The sequence below is a fragment of the Corvus moneduloides genome, chromosome 13 (assembly GCF_009650955.1).
Source record: "Corvus moneduloides isolate bCorMon1 chromosome 13, bCorMon1.pri, whole genome shotgun sequence".
NCBI classification, from domain to species: domain Eukaryota; kingdom Metazoa; phylum Chordata; class Aves; order Passeriformes; family Corvidae; genus Corvus; species Corvus moneduloides.
The window spans coordinates 8,996,006-9,019,870 of record NC_045488.1 but is presented as its reverse complement, the minus strand read 5'-3'; the positions used below and the strand labels follow the sequence as shown (position 1 = coordinate 9,019,870).

General features: G+C 41.9%; 1 long non-coding RNA gene across 1 annotated transcript; it reads left to right on the top strand.

Moving 5' to 3' along the window:
* The first annotated feature begins 1,232 nt into the window (after nt 1–1,232).
* Nucleotides 1,233–22,522, top strand: LOC116450653. Its single transcript, XR_004242881.1, has 3 exons — nt 1,233–4,021; nt 4,694–4,862; nt 19,356–22,522. It is a non-coding gene; the product is annotated as an uncharacterized LOC116450653 (long non-coding RNA).
* The last annotated feature ends 1,343 nt before the right edge of the window (nt 22,523–23,865 follow it).

Sequence of the window (23,865 nt, the reverse complement as noted above, 5' to 3'; positions counted from 1 at the left end):
AGCAAAGCCTTTTCTGCATCTCTTGTGCCACTGAAAGTGAGTTTCTGAGGATCTGGAACAAGAAGTAGAGGGTTTTTTGGGAAAATGCTTGTTTTCCATGTAACGTCCACTCCTGCTTGAGTAGAAGGGAGGATAAAAAGAAAGATCTTTGTTGAGAGCCATAGTAAGGCAAATGAGAGATGAAATATCCATCTGCAGTGGAACAACCATGAGAGCATTCATGCAGTGTTTCTTTGGGGAGAATGAGAGATTTTGTCTAGCCATAGTCTTGTTTCTCTTAATAAGAGGCTGTTTCAGACCAGAGCAGAGCACTTTCCCTGGCTTTTGTCAGATGAAATTTGGAAGAAAAGGTTAGCAGGTGCTGGCACAGACTCCAGGAGTTCATCCTGGATCCCAGTTCCTCCACTATACAAGCCCAGGGCCAAAGCTCTCTGGCTCCTTTTGGGGAGCACAGCATGTGTGATGTTCTTCCTTGTCCTTCCTAGTTTTTATCTGGCATAGGAATTCCTTTCTTCTTCATGGATTTTTACTATTCCTGGAATTAAATAAAAAACCAAACCAAAAAGAAATAAATTAAAACAATTGAAGCTTTGCTATTTTGCAGAGCCATCAGTTCTGATCAGAAACTGAAATCCTGCTTTGTGCTTCTCCAGTGTGGAAATCTGTCAGGTAAATAGAAATCACCTCGTAAAAGCCCTTAAACAGCTCTGGTTTATATTTTAATTGAGGAACAGAACATTTTAAGCACTTTTATTGGGTGGCGCCTGCTGAATGACAGATGTCTGTGGCGGAGTAATGCTGAGCACACTTTCATAAAACAGAGAATTCCTTGCTTAAAACATTTACAATTAAAGGCTTGATTGAATAACAATGAGTTCTGTGCATGGAGCTCATTTCTGCACTTGTTTGTGCACCTGAAGCAGGCTGTGATCATTCTGTAGGTTGGATACGAGGTGCCAGTTGCTTTGTTCAGTGACCAAACAGTGCTCACGGGCACAGCTGGAAATGTGCCTTTGATTTTCCACCAGGATAGAGATAAGGTGCACTGTGCTGCTGTGCTGCCAGACTTGCTAACAGCCTTGTTTCAGCTGCTTTGGTTTTTTTTTTTTTTTTAAGCTACAGGTTAGTAACTCTCCCAATTTGCCAAGAGCCAGAGATTTTAAAATGAACACTAATCCTTTGCAGCTGAGAAAGTCTTAACTAGCTTCTGCTTTACTTTTCCATCTAGCTCCTGTGACCCCTATTACTGCAATACCCGAGAACATCACCTCTGGTTGTGCACTGAGCCTCACAGTATCTGAAGAAAGTTAACTTGCATTAATATTATTTTCCTCTGTTATAAATGGAGAACTGAGGCACAGCCAGGTCAAGTGACTCACCCCAAGGTGCTCTTTGAAAAGGGGCCTTAATTCTGAACACACGTGCCCAGTCTTTGGATGGTATTTAGAATTTAGTCTTTTGATTGTAGAAATGGCTTCAAGCAAGCCCCAAACACCCAACAGCAAACCAGATGACACAGCACAAACCACAACCTTTTGCTCAAGCCAGCTGTGAGAGACTGCAGTGAGAAAGGATTTTGAGTTTCATCCCTGCTGACCTGAGAAAGATTGTGTGTGAACTGACATCACTGCAGATCTGGGAAGGCACAGAAAATCCTATCGGCGAGAACCTGAACTTCAGAAAAACAGCCTCACTTTTCTCCAAAGAAAAGATGAATCCACAGAGTAGATCTTGCTGCAGCAGAAGGAACATGTGTCATGGGAACAGCAGAGGCAAAATGTGTCATGGGAAAATCTTGACAGATTCAGCCCAGGACGAGAGTATGCAAATTGAGACCAAATTAAATGCAGTTGAGCGAGATAACACATATCCCAGCAATGAAGAAAACTCACAGCACGCTCACAAAAAAGATGGAGTTTAAATCCAAGGGGGGGCCTGAGGATGTCTAAGCAGTCCCCAGTGACTAAATTTTAGCAGGAATATGAAAGTTTCCCCAAAAAGGAGTCAGGAAAGTATCACAGGAATCAAACAAGGAGTAACTGAAGTGCAAGGGCCCATTACAGAACTCAGTGGAAGAGGTGTAACCTGCCCTCCAACATAGCAACAAAGCACAGGCACTAAATAATAATGTAGTTTTTCTGCTATTAAAAAGTCATCCTCACTTCTGGGGTATTGTATATTTTTTCCTTTTCCTGGCCTGTTCTGCTGAAACAGGGGTTTTCAAGCGTTGCTGGTTTCCATCTCCAAAGTAGCTCACCTTCAGTTCCAGGGGAAACAAAACTCTCAACCAGCCTCATTTGTAAAATCTTTGAAGATGTGGGAATGTCCTCTGGATGTAAGGAAAGAGAGCATGATTCACAGCCTAGTACAGATATATAAAGGGGTTCAATATTTAATTAAACATAATCTTCCTTGTGGCATGAGTGACTGAGCTCTTTCAGGAATAAAAATCCTTGGTTTTTATTACACTATTCTCCAATATGTGACAACACAAAACCTTTTGCAGGGCCGTGCTGGCCCAGCACCTGCCTTCCCCAGGGCAGTACTTGCTGCCCAGCTGCTGCCAAGAGAACATTTTGGGAGCTAATAACTTTCTACTTTTACATGAAAAATCCGTCTCTCTGGGATGTCAGATTGCTCTGACATGTCTCCCTGGTGCCTGGAAACTATGGATGCAATCCCCACACCACTGGAGTGAGGAACCCATGGTGCTGCTCAACACCACAGCATGCCCTGCTCTGCCCTTAGAACCAAACACATTTTTCAGCTACTTGAAACAAAAGTCATGTTTTTTGGTAGTTATTCTCTACAGGGAACAGGTGCCCTGGTCCTGCACCCATGGCTGAGCTCAGCATGAGCAAAGGAGTTGTGCTGGAAGTGTGTGCTGACAGAGGCTCTGAGGATCTGGCTTGCCGACCTGCCTCTGCAAAGGGTCAAGACAATCTCACTTAGGGCACAACTCTGTTAGTTTTGTTCTGGTTTTCTTTATATATATATATAAAGGAAAAGGACAGCATTAGCTCTTTTCTGGAAGTGATATTCTGCTCTGTGTGAGAAATGAGGGAAAAGATGCATCGCATCCTTCCCTTTAAAGGATGCAATGCATCAGGCACAAGCCTAAATAATACCAAGGTCTGCAGCTGCCCGGCCCAATTTTGTTTTTACATATGTAAAATGACTTCTAAAAGCACAGAGTTTTATTTCACCAACTTCTGCTTTGCAGTGTTAACCATTCATAGCTGCCACCTACTCAACAATAATAATGAAAAGAAATAATCCTTTTAGTAGAGAAAAGGTAATTACTAAGCAGAATGCATACTGCTCCGAAAAACTACTGGGGTTTTCTAATGATAAATCCAGTCCCCACATGCCCCTGATTCAGTGGGATGTGCTCTTTCAGCCTTGACAGTGGGCTAGGAGGTATCCTTTGCATCCTGACACAATGGCCTTGGCTGGAGCATTAGCATTCCTGGGAAGTGCCCTGCTGAGTACGATGAGGGTTTTCAAGAAGAGGCAGCCAGGGCTGGAGACAAAGCACAGCAGTGTCGAAGTGAATCTTCCCAGGGATGCTGGGATGTGAAGCACTCCTGGGTTTCTTTGACAACGACAACACGAGTCCTTGTGCTGTATTCCCCAGGCTTTCTCCGAGACGTCTACCAGCTACACCCTTCCTCCCCGCCTGCAATTAGCACTTACAGTGTTGCAAAGGGAGATGAGATTCACTCTCGCTGTCCTCCTTCAGAACTCGCTCACACCTTCCCCACTGGGTGGGAACATGTGCTGTGGGTTAGGAAATATTCTCGTAGTGAAATTACATTTGCAGCAATCCTACCCCCCGCCTACTGTTTGCTTCTATCAGACTCTGCTTCTCATCGTGGTGAACAAGCATGTGAACACAAGAGCTCAGACACAGCACTTGGTTCAGCAAAGCCTCAAATCTCCGTGACTCTCTTCATTCCCCCCGGAATTGTGTATGCACAAATTGGGCCCAGTTTGTTTCATCCAGGGTAACTGGATCTGGGTAAGTGCCCACAATTTTGGAAGAGTGGGGTGAGGAGAGAAGTGGGAGTGTATGACCATTGACCTTAATTAGAGGAGATAAAAATGTTGAAACGTGATTCCTAAGAAAACCAAGGAAGGCCTCTATTGTCGAGTGTTTCCACATGGATGCCACTGAGAAGAGGTCAAGTGCTTTCTATATACTTTAAGTAAACAGCAGATTGTGAGTTCACAGTCTGGACTGGATTTGAGCAGCCTCTGTGTTCTGCAAGATCATAATTGAGTCCTATGTACTTAAAATTTGATATCCACTGACATTATTACTTGACAGTGCCAGGAAATACAGCAGCGATTAAGAGTTATAAAGTTTGCAAGTAAAACTGCCCCATGTCACAGATGGCTCACCCCATGCTAGAATTATCTTGGGCTCCTGCTCTGAAGGAGCAGCAAGAAGGGACTTCTGTAAAAAAGAGTCTGTGCTGTTGGCTTTCTGTGATAATGACATGCCTCCTCACATCATCATTGTCACATAAAAAATGCACAAAGCCTGCAAAATTAAATCTGCTAAATGAGCAATGGGTTATATGTCAGGAACAGAGTGCTCTGAATCAGGCAGTTTATTTACATGCTACTGGGAAGCACATCAAGCCAAGTTAAAATGTTATGCATAAAATTCTTCTGTTCATCTTTGCAGCTATCCAGACTGAAGGTTAAGAAGACTGAATGTGGTGGGTTTGTCCCAAAGCGAGCTCTATTTCCTTACCTGGAGGTGGGATGACACCGAAATCAGAAATGACAGCTGTATTTCATATCTGCAGGTTCAGCTCTACCGACGCTGCCAGCAGTTTTACCAGGATTACCAGGTAGCAGCAGCTTTCATCTCAGGTGCTCAGCTTCTCTTCCATACCCTGGAGACTCCTTGCCCTTACTAAAGGTCTTGTTTACAGACAGGGAAACTGAGTCAAGGAGCATTGATCCAAGTCCCCAGAAATCAGTGGCAGACCATCTAGAGCCCCAGCACATCTAATAACTTCTCCAGCTATTACAAGCAGGAAGTAAGGGCAGGAGTGCTCTTACGGGCATAATTGAAAACAGATGAATCACTGGAAATCTTCCTGTCCATTCAGTGGGCTTCACATGATGATTTCTAATAGTTGGGACCCAAATTATTTAGGCTGCATTGCTGGGAGGAGGAAATGAGGTAGGTAACTTGGGAAGCTCAGTTCTGAAGAGTCCTTTTGGAAGTGAAGCTGTAAAGCTTTATATACACCTTAAGCAAAAAGTCTTTTTTCTCCCTGTCTGCATTTGCCTGTGAAAAGGAAGAAGAAAGGGCAGCCTATTTGTGGGTGTTTTCTTGCTGCAACTCTGAATTGGAAATACCTCTCCTTGATTAAAGTGGGAAATGCAATTGCACAAGTCATTAATTATTACTGATAAACCTAAGTAGTGACGGAGCCAAATAAAAATCTCCTGCCACTACGATGGGATTCTGGAAAAAAAGACAGACCTGGGTGCCTGCAGCCTATTGGCATTTACTTTTTTTGGTGAAAGACGTGCCTGAATTGCTGGGTCTCCAAGCCCTGCGTGTCCTCGGAGCACACGATGTCTATAGGTACAGATCCAGAGACCTGAACTTTAGCGACACAGACTGCAAAAAGCAGCAGCTCGCAGTGCCTGCGACATGTGACCAGTCCCAATTATGGCTCCTTCCACATGACATCAGTATGCAGTGGACGAGCTCACTTTTTTTCGCCAGAGGCAAATGAATACATTATCCAGCAGCGAGGCGTGGGGCAGGCGGATGCGTAACTCTGGGGTGATTTGGATTCCACGCTTGCGTGGGGGTGTGAGCCAACCTCAGAAGTCATTTTCACTGATGCTGACACATAAGGCTTCCCTCAGAGACCTGTCTATCAAACTGCAACATGCTATGCAGAAAAATTAGATTACTCATGCTACAATAAAGAGAAGATGACAATGATGAAAAAAAATAAAAAAGGACTTCAAAATAGAGCAGCTGTTTATTAAATGAATAAAAATCCTCACAACGGGAAAAGACTTTTTAAAAATTTATTTTACCTCTTGCAACCCATTTCAAGGAGAGCTAGTTGGAAAGACCCTATTAATTCAGATGGTGCCTCTGGAAAAACCACGACTTTATCATGATTGTCACATTACTGTACTTGTGAAATATCATCTTAAATAGTCATTATGATTTTGCTTCTGATTTTGCTGCAGTCAGCAGTAGGATTTCCTTTGGCTTTGGTAAAAGCAGGATCAGCCCCCTCTGCTCTCTCGCTCTCTCTCTTGCTCTCTCTCTCTCTCTCTGAATTGCAAATGGGTTGTTCACGTGTCAGCTCAGTAACCAGGCAAAGTTCACTGTGCTCAGTTCAAAGCAGCAAGATGAAGCTCAGGGCATTTCCTTCACAGTATTTGCAGAGTTCCTCAGGTCTACAAATGTGTTAAAGTGGTTTAATACAAAATCCGTAAAACAAACATTATGCAGCTACGTTTGAACCCTTGTCCAATAAAATCCATTTTTTTTTGGAAAAAAATACAAAGTAGTAAAACATACTTAGTAAAGAAAAGAAAAGGCTATGTGAAGCTTAGTAAAATCTTATAAATCAGGATGCTGGAAAGCTTCAAGAAGGGTGATTTAAAACAAATCTGCAGAAGAACACACAAACAGAGACAGGCACACAATCCATAGCTGGAAATGGATCTGGACCAGTGCCGAGGTTAGAACAACCCAGACAGCAGTGCAGGACTGGTTTAACAATATCAGATAATGGAAAAATTTGGCCAAATGTGGATTTTTCTTCTCTAGTAATAACAAACCTGTTCTGGGGCTTCTGCAGTATTTGCTCCTTGAGTTATTCCTCAAGAATTCTCTTTGGAAAAGCTAATTGAGAGTTTTAACTCCACTTGCCCTGAATCATGTTATGACTGCACTTCCTGCAGCTGTAAATTCTGTTTTACCTATTGTTACCCTTTTTTAAGGAGCCAGTTGTATGTTGGCTTGACTTTTGGAGTAGCTCCAGCCATGGGGTTTACTTTCTTGTCTTCAGTGTCTCTTCCGAATATTTCTTCCCAGAGATGAGTTTTGGTTCCCATCCAAGCCCAAAGAGGAGAACCATAGGCTCTCCTGTGGCTCTGCCTCTTGCATGGCCTCACTGGAGCTTGTGACCTGTGGACCAGAGCAAAGAAGAGATGCAGGGTTGCCTTTTCCTGCTCCTTTTCCAACAGTGCGAACTGATGAGCAGATCAACCCCGCTCCACCCTTCACCCTGCTGAGGAGTTTTTTGGGGCTTTGGCTTCTTGATATAGACAGGCGATTTCAACATGACCACACAGAGGGAAGCACGTGGAATTATAGGCCTCTTTAAAATTGTCAGGAGCAAATATGATCAGATCTGGTTCTTGATCTCATTACTGTCTAAAAGATTTGGCTGGCATTTTTAAATGCCATGATTTATGTTCTTCACCTTAACACAGCCCTCGGTGGTGTAAACTGAGTAACTCTATTATTCTCCAGGGCAACTCTACAGAATCTGATTGGAGAATTTTCACAACACTGTGTCTATAAGAAAATATTAACATGGATTAAGACAAGTTGATAGATTTTAAACCAGGCAATTCAATGAGAACCAGCGAGAATAAATCAAATAACTTTGCCTAACTACAGAAAGTATTTGCAAAGCCCTGTAAGGTTTCCATTTCCAAAAGCCACCTGCCATCTCAAATGCCCCTAATCAGTCACAGATGCTGGATACCAACCTGCTAACCCTATCGCTCTGAGAGAAAATATTGCACTTTGTAAACTCATTCTTGGGTGTTTCCTTAATTTTTCTTAAACTAAACTTTCATCCCTTATTTTCCACTTAAATGTAATGAGTTAAATCAACTCTGACATTTTGCCCTGCTTACCCTTACAGTTCTGTTTAGCTGCTTTCCTACCTACTTCTTGAAAAACCTGAAGACCTCAGGTTTGGTGTTTTTTAGATTTTTTTTCTTAATCATTATAGTATTTTTTTCTCACTCAGCATCTCATGGTCACCCTCCTGGTGTTGAGCAATCCTATTAAACACAGAATTATGACTGTTTCTCTAATCCACTGCCAATGAAAAAATTGATGTTTTTCTGTTCTTCTGGTTATCCCCATGATGAAGATGTACCAAACACTGAGCTTTCGTGAAGTACTGTGGAAACATTTTTTAACCTGAAAAATAATTATAAAAAAACCCCAAAACACATGACCAAAAAAGTCTACTCCTGAAGAAATAAGAAACATTTTAGAGGCTTCATCTAGCACCCAATGGAATCAAAGTAAAGAATTTCATAGATCAGGGAATGTACCAAAACAGGCCCTGGTGCCAAATACCATTAGAGGCCATTCAGCTGTACTGGGGATGGATGGCTTGGCTCTGGAAGGAGCCATTATTCCGTTTGAGCTTGTGAGGACAGGCTGGGAGTAGGAGTTGTAATGGAGGTAGGAAGCAGACTGGATTTTATTAGTCTTCCATCATCTTTAAGAGACCCCTAAGCAGATCAGGTTTCAGCCTCTCCCTCCACTCCTGTGTCAGCCGTTGGTTCTGTTTTTGCTGGAGGATAAGTTTCATTATATTAATAAGCAGCACAAGTGGTTCCAATTGTGAAAGAACCACTCTGAGCTGTCAGAAATGATCAGAGGAGAAGTTTCAGCCTTTCCATGATCACAGCCTCTTCTTCTGGTGCCTCAACTCAGCACTTTCCTAGTGCACTTCACATTTTTTGCAGCCACGACAACAATAAAAGGTACCTCTACATTTCAGCTAAGGGAGCTTATTTTAGGGAATTTTATTCCCTGATCATGGTAGTACATCAGTGCTCAGCAACCAGATGCTAATGGGAATAATTGGGCTAACATCCAATCTACTGGCTGGGAGACTAGATCTAGACATGCACTTAAATGAAACTATACATCTTCAGTCTCTTACTGCAGTTGGATTCCAAGCACAAACATCTTTAATCATGCCACTAAGCCAGTAAGTTTGCATTTCTTATTACTCATGAAGAGATAGTGAGAAAAACTCACAGCAAAACACTCCAAAGGCTGGGACAGTTGGATCCCTATTTGAGAGTGATCCATTAATGCTCACTGGCAGTAACACTCAGAATTTGTCTCACTCACATCATCCACTTGAAGGAAAGGGTTTTAGGTAGACAGTGTAATTAAGAATCCTTACAAGGGTGGAAATATTGCTAGATTAATTGTGCAGATAGAAAAATGAGGCACAGAAAGTTTTAAATACATCTGAGTTCAACAAGCAAGCCAGTCAAGAGGAGAAGGGTCTGACGCACAACGCTGTACTACAACTACCAGCAGAAAGCAGGAAGACAGGAGCACATCAGTCCTGATGCTGTGCCCACTGAAGCTGCTGGGATTTGTGCAGGAGCATGTCTCCACCAGCACCCACCCCCCAGGATGCAGAACTGAGGTTTGGGTTCATGGATTTACCACCCAAGGACTGAGAACCACACTTCCTCCTGACAGGTTCCCACATCACCCTGAGAGGAACTGAGAGAAGTTTAGTTTTCAAATTAGACTCACCCAGGACTAGTCACTGAAATCTCATCTGTATTATGGAACTAAAAAAAAGAGAGGAGAAATGTAAAAGGAAATCTTTGTAGCCAGGACTACCTGACTCTCCCACAGTAGGAGACGCAGGAATACTGTTTCATGTCATGGAGATGTAGTTAAAATGCAGACGGCATATCCTTGTTCTCAGAATCTGAGAGGTGTGGTTTGTGCATGTGGACAAGCCATCGTGCCTCCCTTTGATCTATCACTTGATGTAGAGGAAGGCTTTTATGTGTTAGTCCCATATAATGGATAATTTAGTCTGAAACCATTATGAAAAGTATTACATTTTGGGTACATATGCTTCAATTATTCTTGAAAGTACACAGGAATATTTTACGACATGCACACAGATTTCAAGCAAAAAAAAAAAAAAGAAAATAAACCCAGAATTTTTGTTTACCATCTAAACAAATTTGTTCTTCTGAGGCAAGTCTGCATGCATTTTAAAAAATTCTGCCATTTTATGATTTTTTTAAGGTAGGTTGTAAACAGTATGTTTGGATATAATACGGAAAGTAAATTACCAGTGGTCAAAGAATCATAGAATGTTTTGGATTGGAAGGAACCCAAAGATCATGTATTTCCAACCCCCTGCCCTGGGCAGGAACACCTTCCAGGTTGCTATCCCAGGGTGCTCCAAGTCCCATCCAACCTGCCATGAACATTTCCAGGGATGGAGCAGCCATGGCTTCTCTGGGCAACCTGTGCCAGGGCCTCACCACCCTCCCAGGGAATAATTTTGTCCTAATAGCCAATCTAACCCTGTCTCTGGCTAAAGTCTCTAATCTACCCCCCTTTTACAAATAGAATGAGCCAGAGGAAGGTCTGACAGAGTTACCCATAAATCCATGGACAGCTGATACGACATGAGACACTGTGACAGTGGTCAGGGCTGGAGTATCCCCTTTTACCACAGGAATAGTCTGTACTATCCAGGGCATTTTAAAAAGGATTTTTGAAAAAGGATGGTCTTCTTATTTGTTTTCTTCTCCAGACATGCTTACAATGACAGAGCCTGGAGATGGCAGGAGCTGGATACCAGCCAGAGGTGAATGCTGACAGCAGTGTCACTGATGGCCTTCTGCAGGTGCCCTTGTGCCTGTTTCCCTATTTCTGCATGAAGCATCCTCATATAAGGTATTTGTTTTGCAATCAGGAAAATTATCTTAGCTTGTAATTGGATTCCTTCTATTTTCTTCTAGTGAATAAATTGATGGCTGTGGTCCTCACAGATGAGCAGTACCCTGACCCAGCCTGTCCCCAGCCCCTCTGCCAAACTTACCTTGGATGAAAGGCGTGTAATGACAGGCACAGAGTGGAATGACAGGCACAGAGTGCCAGAGCTGGCACAGAGGCTTCTTCTGCAGGCATCTTGCTGGTTGTTTTAAGGTCTTCTGCCTCTAAGTGGCATCCCGCTGGGTGATTGAACACTTGCTAGAATCTGTTCTACCTTTTATTGTAATGATTTCTTGCAGAGCTCTGACTTTCCAAACTCTGAACTTTCAAGAGTACTGCCTGGATGTCAGAGCCCTTTTGTCAGAAAGACCAGAGCCTTCTGGAGTGATGGGCCCAGTACTACAAAATCCTTTTGGAAAGTCACAGCTCTTAACCCTTCACTGGGAAAGACTGAACTTGAGTTTTTAGAGAAGACTGTCACATCTCTGGGATTTGTAATGACAGGGATTCAAAACACAACTGGGCAGAGCATCCACTGGTGTGTACTGCCAAAGGGTTGCACTGAACTGTACCCATCCATGATCTGGCTTATGGCTTTGTATTTGCTTAAAATAATTAGGCCCAGACTGTCTCATAAGCAACTCCTGCTCAGAAAGCAGGAAACAATTTGGGAGGGGGAGAGAGGGTGTCCCAGAATGGAGGGGTCCAACCTACACACACACACACTTAGTCTGGGAGTCCTGAAACTGCTGAAGCAAACTGCACTCCTCAAAACAGCCATCCAGCACAAGAGCCATTGTGCTTTTTAAACCACAAGAAAGAAATCCCAGTGTCATAGTGGGCTCATAATGCTAAAATACTCAGATGTTCAGCCATCTACCATGAAATCTGCCTTTGCGTACTACGTTATGATCCACACGTTTTGCACAGTTCGAGGCTCTTTGCCCTCCTTTAAAATGCAGTGATGTTGTCCTGTCCCTACATTATAAAACAAAATCCACAGCCTAAATGCTACAGCTCACAGCAACAACAATGAAGCTACACAGCCCCAGAAAATCATTGACACTTTAAGAGGACTAGAAAAAAGTACACCAAGAGGAAAGTTTCTCTGTATTTGAGGGAAGGTTGTCAGGATAGTAATATAGTACAGTGAGTAGTGAAGACTGGGAGATTTATGTGCCAATTCTGTGTATGATTTATTTAGATGAATTGCTCTGTATCAATATGTAAAAATCCAATAAATATAACTCCCTATACAAAGGGTTGCGCCAATCCCAATGTTACAGTGGAGAGTTTTGGCAGAAAGTCAGGATGTGCATTAAAAACACACTTTTTGAGAAGTCTAATAAATAAAAGCTCTGAAATACAGTTTCCCACTGAGAAAGGCATTTTAAATCATTTTGATAAAGAACCTAAATTAGGCCTTAAAAGGAGGGGGAAGCTAGGTCCCCGTAACTAATTATTTATAGCTATTTTGAATATAAGAGTCCAAGAAAGCTGGTCTCCATCTCCCATTTTCTACCACAGTAAGTGGGAAAGAAAAAGCCATTCTCCTCTCCTCCCCAACCAAATTAAAAGTGTTAGAAGGGGGAGGAGTAAAACAGAATTAAAATAGGGAACAGGCACCTGAACAAGGAAGTTTCACATTTTGTGCCAAAATAAAAGATATGGGCAAGGGATGGGTCTTCAGTTCTCCTCTGCCTTATTTGGGGGAACTGGGCTGGAGTTAATTCACTCCAACATCCCAAAGAGGGAATATACTATACTTGTTAAACACCAGCAGGAATGTTTTAAGAAGGGAATAAACATCTGCATAGCCCCACTCTTTCTGAAAGTCAAAGCAATTTAGAGACTGCACAGCAGACAGAATTGCTGGGGACTTCAGCTTCTAAGTCACTTTGGTGTTTCTGAGTCTGTTACCCAAAAGCATAGCCGGCATTCTGCCTTGGAGGATTTACAGTCTGAGGACCTGCTACCACTTCCAGCAAAAGCTGTGAGGCTGGAGAACTGTTGGTGTAGGAATGTCCGTGGCTGGATCCAGTGCTGGATCTCATTCTGAGCACAGCAACTCCAGTTTGTAAGGCAGGAGGCTCGGCATGGGAAGGCTGAGGGATGAGAGACTAATGCTCAAAAGCACAGTGCCTGTGCTGGAGTTTCCTGCTGTTGTGGTTGTACCTGTCAGGCTTCCCACTGAGGTTACTGAGTTATTAATCTCTGACAGAAAGCAGAATTGCCCTCCCATTTTCAGCAGATTGATTCTCCCCAAACTCCCCTCTCTTGCCAAGCATGGGCGTCTCCCAAGACTCTGCAAAAGGAGTTGTTCATTCTCCCCTGCTCCATCAGGAGTGTTTCCTTCTGAGCCTGAGTTCATTCCTCTCTTTAAATCTGACATTCACACCTGTTTTGTTGAAGGGCCCAGTGAGGTTTTCTACAGAACTTGCAGACCCAGGAGGTCACTAACAGGTGGCATTTTGTTAAAGAAGGGAAATATGTGCCTTGGAAAAAGGGAGAGGCACTTTGGACCCAGAGTTTAACGGAGCCCACATTTAGCCTGGCTGTGTGGCCAGAACTTCATGGGAGACACAAATGCACCTTTCACTGACGAGGACCAAGTCACATTCCAAAGTCTTTTAGTGTCTTCCAAGATCCACTTCCATGCCAGATGAGACTTTCAGACCTCTCTGCCAGCTTACAGTCCTCAAGAACCACCACCATAACATCCAGACACGTCCTCTGAGGTCAGAAATAACAGCAGAGCTCAACCACAGAGCATCAGTGCCCAGTTTCTATATCCAAAGCCAACACAGAAATATGTGGCCAGGTTTTTAAAAGAACTCAACAGCTTGAGGGCTTTGTTGAACGTCTGTCTGTAAACACAACAGTGGGGACTGCAGGATGCAGCTCTGGAAATCTGGCCCAGGCTGGGAGTACTCGATAAACTGGCCATAAGCCCCACTGAAAATGTTGTCCTATATGATTCTAGGAGAAAAAGAGAGGCCAATAGCACAAAAAGCAAAGGTGTTATCTGCAACTACAGATAGCAGGAGTTTTCTCCCAGTTCAAACTGGATTTCAGACTTCTCCCAATCCACCAAAAATAAAAGTTCCTGGACACTGAAACCTGAAAAATAAGGCAATAAAAGAAGTGGAAATTTGAATTTAAATTGAAACTTAAGCATTAAAAAAATTAGAAAACATTTGTTGCTGTCACGAAAACTTAAACTCAGGCTTCTGACGTTTTAAACTTAATAACCAAAACCATCAGCCATAATGATTTCTCCATCTGATTCAGCATTAATATTCAGACAAATGCCAGGGGCTGTCACTTCCCATATTAAGGCAATCCACATTCGTTTGCATCCAGAGCACCTATGGATGTTGTTTGTCTAATGAAAAAACTGTAATTTTTAAGCTGAAATGAAGGAAAGGAAAGAGGTGGAATAAGGCAGCTGAGTGTCTTTTGAAAAACATCAAAATGCATTTTCTTTTGAATGCCTGAAAAGGATCTGATTATTGAGGGGTCCTTTCCTCTTCACTTCATTATCGTTACACCGTCAGTGCTGGTTTATCTAATTACTCATCTAGAACTGGAAACTTCATTTCCATGCATTAAGGTGTGAGAGGACTGGCTTGTCTGGCTCAGCAGTCAGTACTTAAAGCACAGCTGTAAAGAGCAGAGTCAGGACGACTGCAGCACAAGAGGAAATCCTCAGTAGAATTCAAGTGCTTTATGTCTGTCATAAACACACTTCCAGATCAAATTAAAGGAATTTCTTTTAAGTCTATTCACAATCTCCAAATATTCTGCTCAACGAGCTGCCTGAGATCTTAGTCATTCTCAGAAATGAATCATATTCCCCCTGTCATCTGGCTGTTCTCTGCTGACTGCTAATTCATGGTATATTGATTTTAAGACTCTGTTAACACATTATATTTTCATGCTAAGCCAGGAAAGCTTTTCTTGCTGAAAAATCATGCCCCATCCTCAGTCCTCACAATACTCAGTTCTGTTCCTTCTCAGTTATTTAGAATGATTGATCAACACAATTTTATCAGCTTTAAATGATTCAGGGAATAGTTCCATATCATTGTATCACCTACATTGTTTTCTACCTGCATTTAACACCACGACATGAATTCTGCTTATTGGACTTGTGTGTTTGCCTAGTGATGCAAGATTTTAAAAGACCAACTAATTCTTGGGCTAAGACACTGGAGTCCAGAAGAGCTGTGTTATAGAGATTTTGGAAATCAACTGCTCATAGAAATAGCTCATTATCTAGATGGAAGAATTTAAAACAAAAATCCTTCAAATGACAGGAATATTTTTCATCACTGATTTAAAACAAGTCAAGACTTAAAAATACCTGTGAATATCTATGCTATTACAGATGGTGATTAAAATTTATAATGAATTAGATAATAAATATTTTGTTTGCTTCATTTCAAATGTCATTAATGCTGAGTGAGGTCTCTCATTGGACTAGCAGCTGGCAAAAATCTAAGTACAAAACACAAAGGCTTCATGTTTCAGATGCTTGTAAAACTTAATTCTCCCAAATAACACCACTAATTTGGCTTAAAGATTATACATAAATATTTTTGGCGTGCAGTGAGACCACAACTTTGCTTTTATTTTAGTGTTTCTAACAGGCATGAGATCTTTGTAACTTCCAAATAAAGTAGTTACATTTAAACAGAAGTTATTGAAACATTCAATAAATTTGAAAATCTTTGAGAACTTTTCTATTCATGCCAAAATTTTCAAAACCCAAGAAAAATAATATTTAATTTCTAAAAAATGAGTATATAAATGTATTTTTCCATTTTATTCAAACTTCAATGAATTATTCTGCAACAGTATTTCAGTGTGTTTTCTTGACTTGCAGACAGTTGGTATATCAGGTGCTAGCTGCAAATATGGTGCAGGTGACTTATCAACTTTGTTTCTGTGTATTTCTCAGAGGAAATACGTTTATAAAACTTAAGTAAGATGAACATTTAAAATATGATGTTTCTTAGTACCAAAAAGTTAAGAGTAGGAGCTGCAACTCTCTGGATCAGCAAATTGCTGTACCAAGCACAAAACTATTTAATACTAAGACAACCACAAGAAAAGATGAAGTCATTAGCACACAAATAGAAGAGTAATTTAATAAATAATATTATATAATTAAACGGTATATAGACATACCCATATTTTTAAAAGCTGTATGTTGAATATATAAACTTTCCCCACTCTGATGTGGAAGAAACAACACATAAATGTAAAAGTGTGGCTTGTTCTGTGTGGTATGAGACACAGGAAAGGCAAGTTTGAATCAGGGAATGATGAAATATGCCTGGGATCTAAATGAAGCTGTGCCAGAGCCCCCTCAAAATTATAGGTTTGGGGGGATTCTCTTTCATATCATAGGAAGCTACAGACTGGATGCAAAATCTGTTTGCATAGATACATGAAGTATATAAAAGACAAGAATTGCACTCGTAATTTACCACTAATATGTACAATCAAGCAACATCCAACATGAAATTTGAGAAAGCTGAGAAAATAAACCTCCTTATATAGTGCATTATATATGTAACACATAATACATTAAAACTCCAAATTAGGTTTTACCCAGTAATGTAAATGGTAACATAAACCTGCTATTGAGAGTAGTTTACTCTACAATTTTGGCTGAGAAATGCTCTGATGGGTAACTCACCACTGAGCTGCAGTTATTTAAACATTTTGTATCTGAGACGTGAATAGAGCGGAGGATTAAAATTAGAGGATCACTTACTGCTAAGACTAACACTTCAGTCAATGCAAGATTTTGTCCATTTAACACACCTTACAAAGAACAGACCCAATTCTGCTTTCAATTACTGGGGTGCAACTTTGACTGAAGTCAACAGATGTTGCACCTCAGTAACTGTTAGCAGGACTGTACACTGAATAAAAGCCTGGGAGAAAAACTCTCTGATGGAAACATTTTTGATGGAAACTTGATTTTTCAAATAAAGGAAAGTTTAGTGAACAATGTGTTTCACAGAAAGAAACCCCCCCATATTTTCATCAAATATTTTTCTGCTGAAAACTTGAAATATGTAAGATTTTTTTTTAATGACAGGTCAGGATTGTTTTTTGAGGAAAGAAGGAAAGAAGTCCAATCATTTGATATGTCACTGCAGCAAAACCAGCTATGGATTGAAAAGACAAAGCCATACTGAGAGTGCCAAGAAATGGAGATAGGAAGTGAAGTGAGAGGATGGAAAGATGGCATCCCTTTGAAAGTTTCTTACAAATTCTCAGTTTAATATTTTAATTCCTTAGACAGAGGGGCCGGATCTAGAGAGGTGTATGTCTCTCAGCATGGTGATGTGCAAGGAATTCCTAAACAGGAATGAACCAAATCATGATCTGGGCTGGTGGGTTTGTTACCTGGCCACCAACAACACAGTGGCTGACAGAAACACACTACAGTAGTACTTCAGTTCTCATGCACTGGACAAAACACAGGGATAGGGCTCCAAAAGGGAGGGAAACTAAGCCTCCATAAATTCAGCAATATCCCAGGGTGTAAATCCAAGCAGGGGTTTCAGGAAGCAGAACGTGTGAAATAAGACAGGTGTCTGTCCCTGACTGAGGCAGTCTGGAAGTGTTTAGTGCATTCCATAAGCGTTGCCTCGTGTGCTTGAGAGAGCTGCTGGGAGAGAAGCAGGTATCCTGAGAGAAAAGCAGAGGGAAAACAGCTCTGCTCCCAACAGCACAGAATCTCCTGGAAGGTCAGCGTGGTGCTTTGGGCCGTAAAGGAGAAACATGAGTGAGACCATAAACTTCACTTTCATGGGGAGTCCAAAGAGTCCTGTGAAGTCAACAGGATTGTTTTGAGGATGAAGAATCACCAACATCAAATAAAAAATTCAGGATTGGACCATAAAGCATGCAAAATATATTGTATCATGAAATGCAAGTCAGCTCTGCGATGATACAGCCATTACTCATGTGTGTGCTGGACATCGCTGCTCTAGGAACAAACTAATCTTCCATGCTTGGGAGAGATTATTGAAAACAGAACCCCTGTGAAGGATAGCTGGGGCTGGACTTCAACAGCTTATCCTCTTTCCACCTAAGAGATCTGGGAAGTTATTTGGGATAGCTGCTGTTTCTCTGCAGCCAGGCTCCCGTGTGGCATCGCCGCTCAATCCACGTGTGATGGCACAATCTGCTCTGGCCTTTGCAGGGGCTGTGTGATCAGGGCATGGCAGACAGGAGGAAGATGTGACAGAGTCCTAGACCAAAAATGACTCTTTGGTGTGCCAGGAATGGGACATTAAGCTATTTATTACCTAAGGTTGGAGAGTGAATCAAAAGCATTACTCTGGAGGTTTTAGTTGTGTACTAAGATTTCTGGGAGAAAGGAATATTTTTGTTAATTTCTACTCCTCTCATATCCAAAAGCCTCTGAGAAGAGATCCCCTAATGTTTTAGGCATTGTGAAATATGTATAAAAAGTCGCCACTGCACAGACCTTGCCTGCTATTTTAAGGAAGGCTACTGAAGCGACGATGGGTGAGACAGACTGTGAAAGGGGGGAGGAATGGAAGGAGAAAGGTTAAATAGCAGTAGGAAACATGGCTAGAAAGGACTATTTGCACAACTGATGGTTCTGAGCTGTTAGATTATGCTGACAGTGTATTAATCATATGTTACAGCCATATGCACACACACTGGTAAATTTATATTTGTCTGCCTATAAATGAACATTAGATGTAAATATATGTAAATTATTGACTATTTTGCATCATGTTAATAGGATAAATATATTAAATATTTTAAATATAAAAATCTTTTCACGTTACACCATCAGAAGAAATTGCAAAAATGTGAATGTGGGAGATGAGCTTATGGCCTGCACCAACTCTAAAGATTAGACTTGAAATCCCAGATTGTCCACAGACTCCTTCTGCAACTTCGCAAAAGCTAAGATTCTTAAAATATTCCTGTCTTTTTTTCCCATTACTTTCCTTCTTTTTTTTCCCCCCTTTTGCCATATGCTGCCCTGATGACACTGCCTCTGGGAGGGAGCATGTGGCCAATTTCCTTGACAGCGCTGAAAAGTCCCTTTGCATCCACCTCTCCTGTCCTGTTGCTCCAACTCCTGCACTGCTCACTGTGGATGAATTCCTGTAGTGTTTTGTCTAACCACCTCTCATATCCCTCGTTGAAGGCTTGTGTGCTCAGCTTACATTCAGTCTCATCAGGATGTCTTTTTGATTTAAGCCCTTGTCTTCTCCCCGCTAGGCCTAATACCTCATCTGTTACCCACTGCTGGTTTCTGCATTGTTTCTTTATCCCAGGAATATGATGTGCTGTGTCTGGGCTGACATCATCTCCCTCACACCGTGACTCATTTGGTCCCTTTTTAGTCCTGGCATGCTGATAGTACCTCAAACTGCCTGTAAATTTCTGCTCTGGAGCTGTCACTGATATATCCTGGGATAAACCTATTGCACAGAAAGAGCTTTTGCTTTGTGATGGGTTTTGTATTTGTTTGTCTGTGTTTTCATAGGACATAACGTGACTATCAAAAGCCAGGTAAAGGAAGAGAAGAGATGTGTAGCAGGAATCTGTTGGCACTTGATGAGAAGCAGGTCAGCTTTGTCCAGAGAAGAGAGTGTTGGGGGAACTGTCCTGTCACTGACTCTAATGCAAATGGATTCAGTCTCTACCTCAAGACGAAAAGTGCTCTTCCAGCACCTCCATCTCCCATTTCTTCCTATATTCTTTATGGATAGAGTCTTACTGTGCTTCCCTAGTAGCCAATTAATAAAAATCACCACAACAGAAGCAGAATTGGCTGACATAAGAGAGATGCACGAGAGACAGCTGATGGATCTGCACGAATACCGGCCTTGATCCCACAGAGATGCCTGCATTAAAGTCAGGGAAAGATTCCAGTGCAGAAAGTTAAGTGTGTGTGTGTCAGTGTTTGGCAGGCTGAGACCTTGAAACCTGCTCAGGCATCGTGGCTGGGTACAGACATAAACTGAACACTTGCAATGTTTCACTTAGCTTTGACAACGTGATACTCAGGGGGTTGTTTTAAAAATAAATACAAACCATTTCCCTATTAGTTCTATTACCCTTTCAAATGGGCTTGGAATATAGATTTCTTGGGTTTGATACTTTCCTAGGAAAAAATGGCTTAAATTAAAGGAGAAATTTTGAAAGAAACTTGGTCTGTTGTAACTGTCATATTGAGCCTTTTGGACCAACAGATGGAATCATATGGATGGATACAGAATGAAAGAAAGAATGAAGTAAGAAAAAAATGTTCCAAGAGCCCTTCTTAAAGATTTTCAAGGGCATTTGAGTAGCACTTCCCTAATTTAAAAATGCATCAAAAAGGAAGAGTGGATCTTTACAAGAGTGGCACATCCCCACGTTTTCTAGGACAAGGTTACTGCTGGCTGGCTTGGGAAGAAAAAGCTTCACCAAAGCACAGATCACTCTTTTTTAATAAGTCATTATCAAAGCTCTTTGGAGCCAGGGCACTGGGCCACATCAGGCATGGCCAGGCTGTGGTCTTTCTCCATATATTCTCCTTTACCTTGCAGGCAAGGAGAAAGTGCATTTTTTTTTTACATCCATGCAAGTTGTGTTACTTGGAAAGAGCAAACACAGGCTCTAAATCTAGTACTTCAATTTATATATTTTTGGGATGCTGTGCTCCAAATTTATTTTGTAGCAATGATGCCATATCAAATCTACTCAAAATTTAGCAGCAATTTTCAGATCCTGAGTGCTGAGCTGAGCAGACACAGCCTAACAGTTTCCATGAGAGCACTCCCATTCTCTTTTTATTTGCTTTCGACGTCTACTATGGTGAACATAGTTAACAGTGGGAACATTCAGAAAACCAGATCTACAAAATCCTGAGCAAATGCAGGAGTAAATTCATGGTAAAGCAGATGTCATCTCATATGCATTCTCACTCAAAAATTTACTCCTGTTGTCCACCTAATAATGAAATATTCCATGAAAAATTATATACTGGGAAAAAAAACTGGGAAAACAGGCCAGTCTTCGTGTACTTCATGTCCAAAAGGTGCTGGTCATGCACACAGACGTGTACACATACATGTAAATATGTTTAAATTTTAGTCCAAGATGTAAACTTACCTATTTTAAGTACTATTGTACTCTAACCATGTATCCATGATTGGTTTTCTGTGCAACTCTTCAAGGTTGTTGCTGGTGGTACCAATCTTAATATAAAACCTCTGAGAACAGCACAGATTAATGTCATTTCTGACAGATAATGTCATAATGTCAGACTAATGTGAGAGAGGGAAACATCTTGCAACAGACGAGAAAACCTTTTGCAACCCGTGATCAGTGGATCTAACTGGAATGAAAACCAAAACAACCCACTTGGATTCCTGCCCATCACATACTTCCCTGAACAGTTTTGCTGTGAACATTTGTGACCATGAAAATGTTCCAGTGATTCATAGTGAGGAGCAAATGAATCCCAGAAAGCTGCAATCTATTCAGAGGCAATTAAATCCCATCGAGAGGATTCAGAGGCTCAGCTATTCTGCCAATCTAGAGCTGTGCTGAGAGGGTTCTCGTGACTTCACTGCAGCACAGTGCACTCTGCCTAAGCAGCACTCGCTCCACCTTGGTTGCGTTCAGCTTTTCCGCAGCTTTTGTGTTTCTTGACTTTCTTGTTACTATGGTGAATGACTGTCACAGGAGAGCACAGACAGGGTGTTTAGGACATGAGTGAAGCCAGCAGGCAAAGATGGTAATGGGACAGTGCGAGTTACAGCAGGTTCTGCTGCATTTATCTGTGTGTGGGAAGGGTAAGTGAGAGCTGGCAGCTGATCCATCCCTGTGTTCATGAGGGACAAGCCTGCACCTCTCGTCCCAGCACTTCAGCTCAGTCATGGCTCTTGTTTTATGGCTCAGGATGGAGAGACCAACTCCCACAACACAGGCAGCCTTGGATACTGCTACTGGAATCTGTGCCTATGGCACCAAGGAAGTCTTGGTACCACGTCTGCAACCGATGGTGAAGGATTCGGAGGAAGGAGGGGGTGGATTTGTGGATCACTGTGATCCAGGCTATCCAGACAGCCTAACTCAGCTCTGGATCTGTGCAAGTGCTGGCTACATGGAGTTAATAAAGTTGTGACCTATCCTTGTCCATCTTCATTCACCTGCACATTCTGATCAATAATGCATATTGCTTTTTGCCTTCTCCTCCCCTGTGAGAGGCAAAGCCAATAGAGCAGCATTCCTACAGGCACATCTATGTTTGCTGATGACGCAGAAGTCAGGAGGTTTGTCTGCCCTTGTGCAACCTTACCCTTGGATAAAGCCCCCCTGTTCCTGCTGCTGAGTTCCATTCCCAGATGAAGATTGTTTTAGTCTTAAAGTAGTGAGTATCTTCAAGATGGGAGCAAATTAGGAGACATGTCAAAAGAACAACTACAACAGGAACTCTTAAATGCCAGGTCTTAAATCATTCTGGCAAATTGTCAGTGTGGTTATATTTCTGCCTCACTCCCCCAAGTTTGGTGATGGATGACTACTGATAGGAATAAGTTGGAACTCATGATTTGGCACCCGAGCCCAGCATTAACTAAATCACCCCCCTGCTGCCACAAGAAAAAAGCATTGGTTCTGATCCAGTTTAGGAATTTAAAGCAACCACAACAGAAAACTGAATACAGCACTGATTCCTAGCTCAAAGGAAGATGTTAGGATGTAGCACAGAATGTCAAGAGACTGCTTTCCAACAGCAGACAGCCAAGTAGTGCTTCCTGCCCTGCTAAGGTGCATTAAAATTCCTTCTGGGGTTTTATTTCTGGCAAGTTGTGTGTATCAAGGTATCCAAAACATTTGAACACTCTGGCTTCTCAATGAGGTGTTTTGCAGGTTGAGAAACTGTATTATTCTTCTGTAAGGCTGCGTTTGCCCTGTGTTTTACAGACCAGCAGAGATGAGGTAAGTTGCTAAAGAGCACATGGCAGGCAGGTGGCAGAACAGGAACTATCGCTTGGAAATGCCTCTTGCTCTTCTGTCTGCTGAGGAGTCAGACTATGCTGACCCGAGTGAATGTAATGAGGGAGGGAGCGAGGGAGAGAGAGAGCACAAGAACTTCTCTCCTTTTATCACACCTTTGCATGCCCACGAGGGCCCTGACCTCTCCTACGCCGAGCCCTCTGCAAGGGGGCAGGTTCAGGAAGGATCAGGGTGAAATGTGAACTCACTATTTATCGTTCGGAGAGGTCAGACTGAGAGTCTGGACGTGAGGCAGAGGCATCTTGGATTTCTTCCAAGGCTGGAGTAGCTGCTTTGGTATGTGCTGCCCAGGATTTTGCAGGGCAAATTCTGATTCAGGCTCTGCCTGAAATTTCTTTCATTCTCATCCGTTCAGCTGAGGGCATTGAGGGCATCCTGACCGCTAGGCAATATCCCTTTGGATGCTGCAATCCTTACACTCAGGGCCTGCAGCAAGGCAGCTCTGCAGCCAGTGGAGACTGCGTGGCTCTGCTGACACAAGTTTATAGCTCTGAAGGATCTGGCCTCGTATTTTGACTGTCACACACACCGCACAAGCAGCACTGCTCTTCCCTATTTTCATCATCACCACCAAGATTTTGTTTAGGACTGTGGTTTACAAAGATCTTATTATAGAGAAATGAAAAGAAAACTCATCTAAAATCTGGTTACATTGAAAAATTCCAGCTGTCTTGCAATTCAATGCAGCTGTGCTATCTAGTATCTTTTTCTCTTCCTTTTGCATCTCTTTATGAAACATTAGCATCTATAGAAAAATGCATTTTTTTTTAAAAACATGGTGATTTTTTTTCCCCTTCCCTCTTCATTATTTGCTGGCTGTTATTTCCACCAATGAAACCTACAGACTCTGACAAGGAAAATGCAAAGATATTTTGAGACAGAGGAAGAGCAATGAGGAAAAAAATAGCATTCAAGAAGAGTTTCTACTGGCAATCTCTTGTCCGTGATTTTTTTTCCTTATACAAACTGTAATATGATGGTATTAT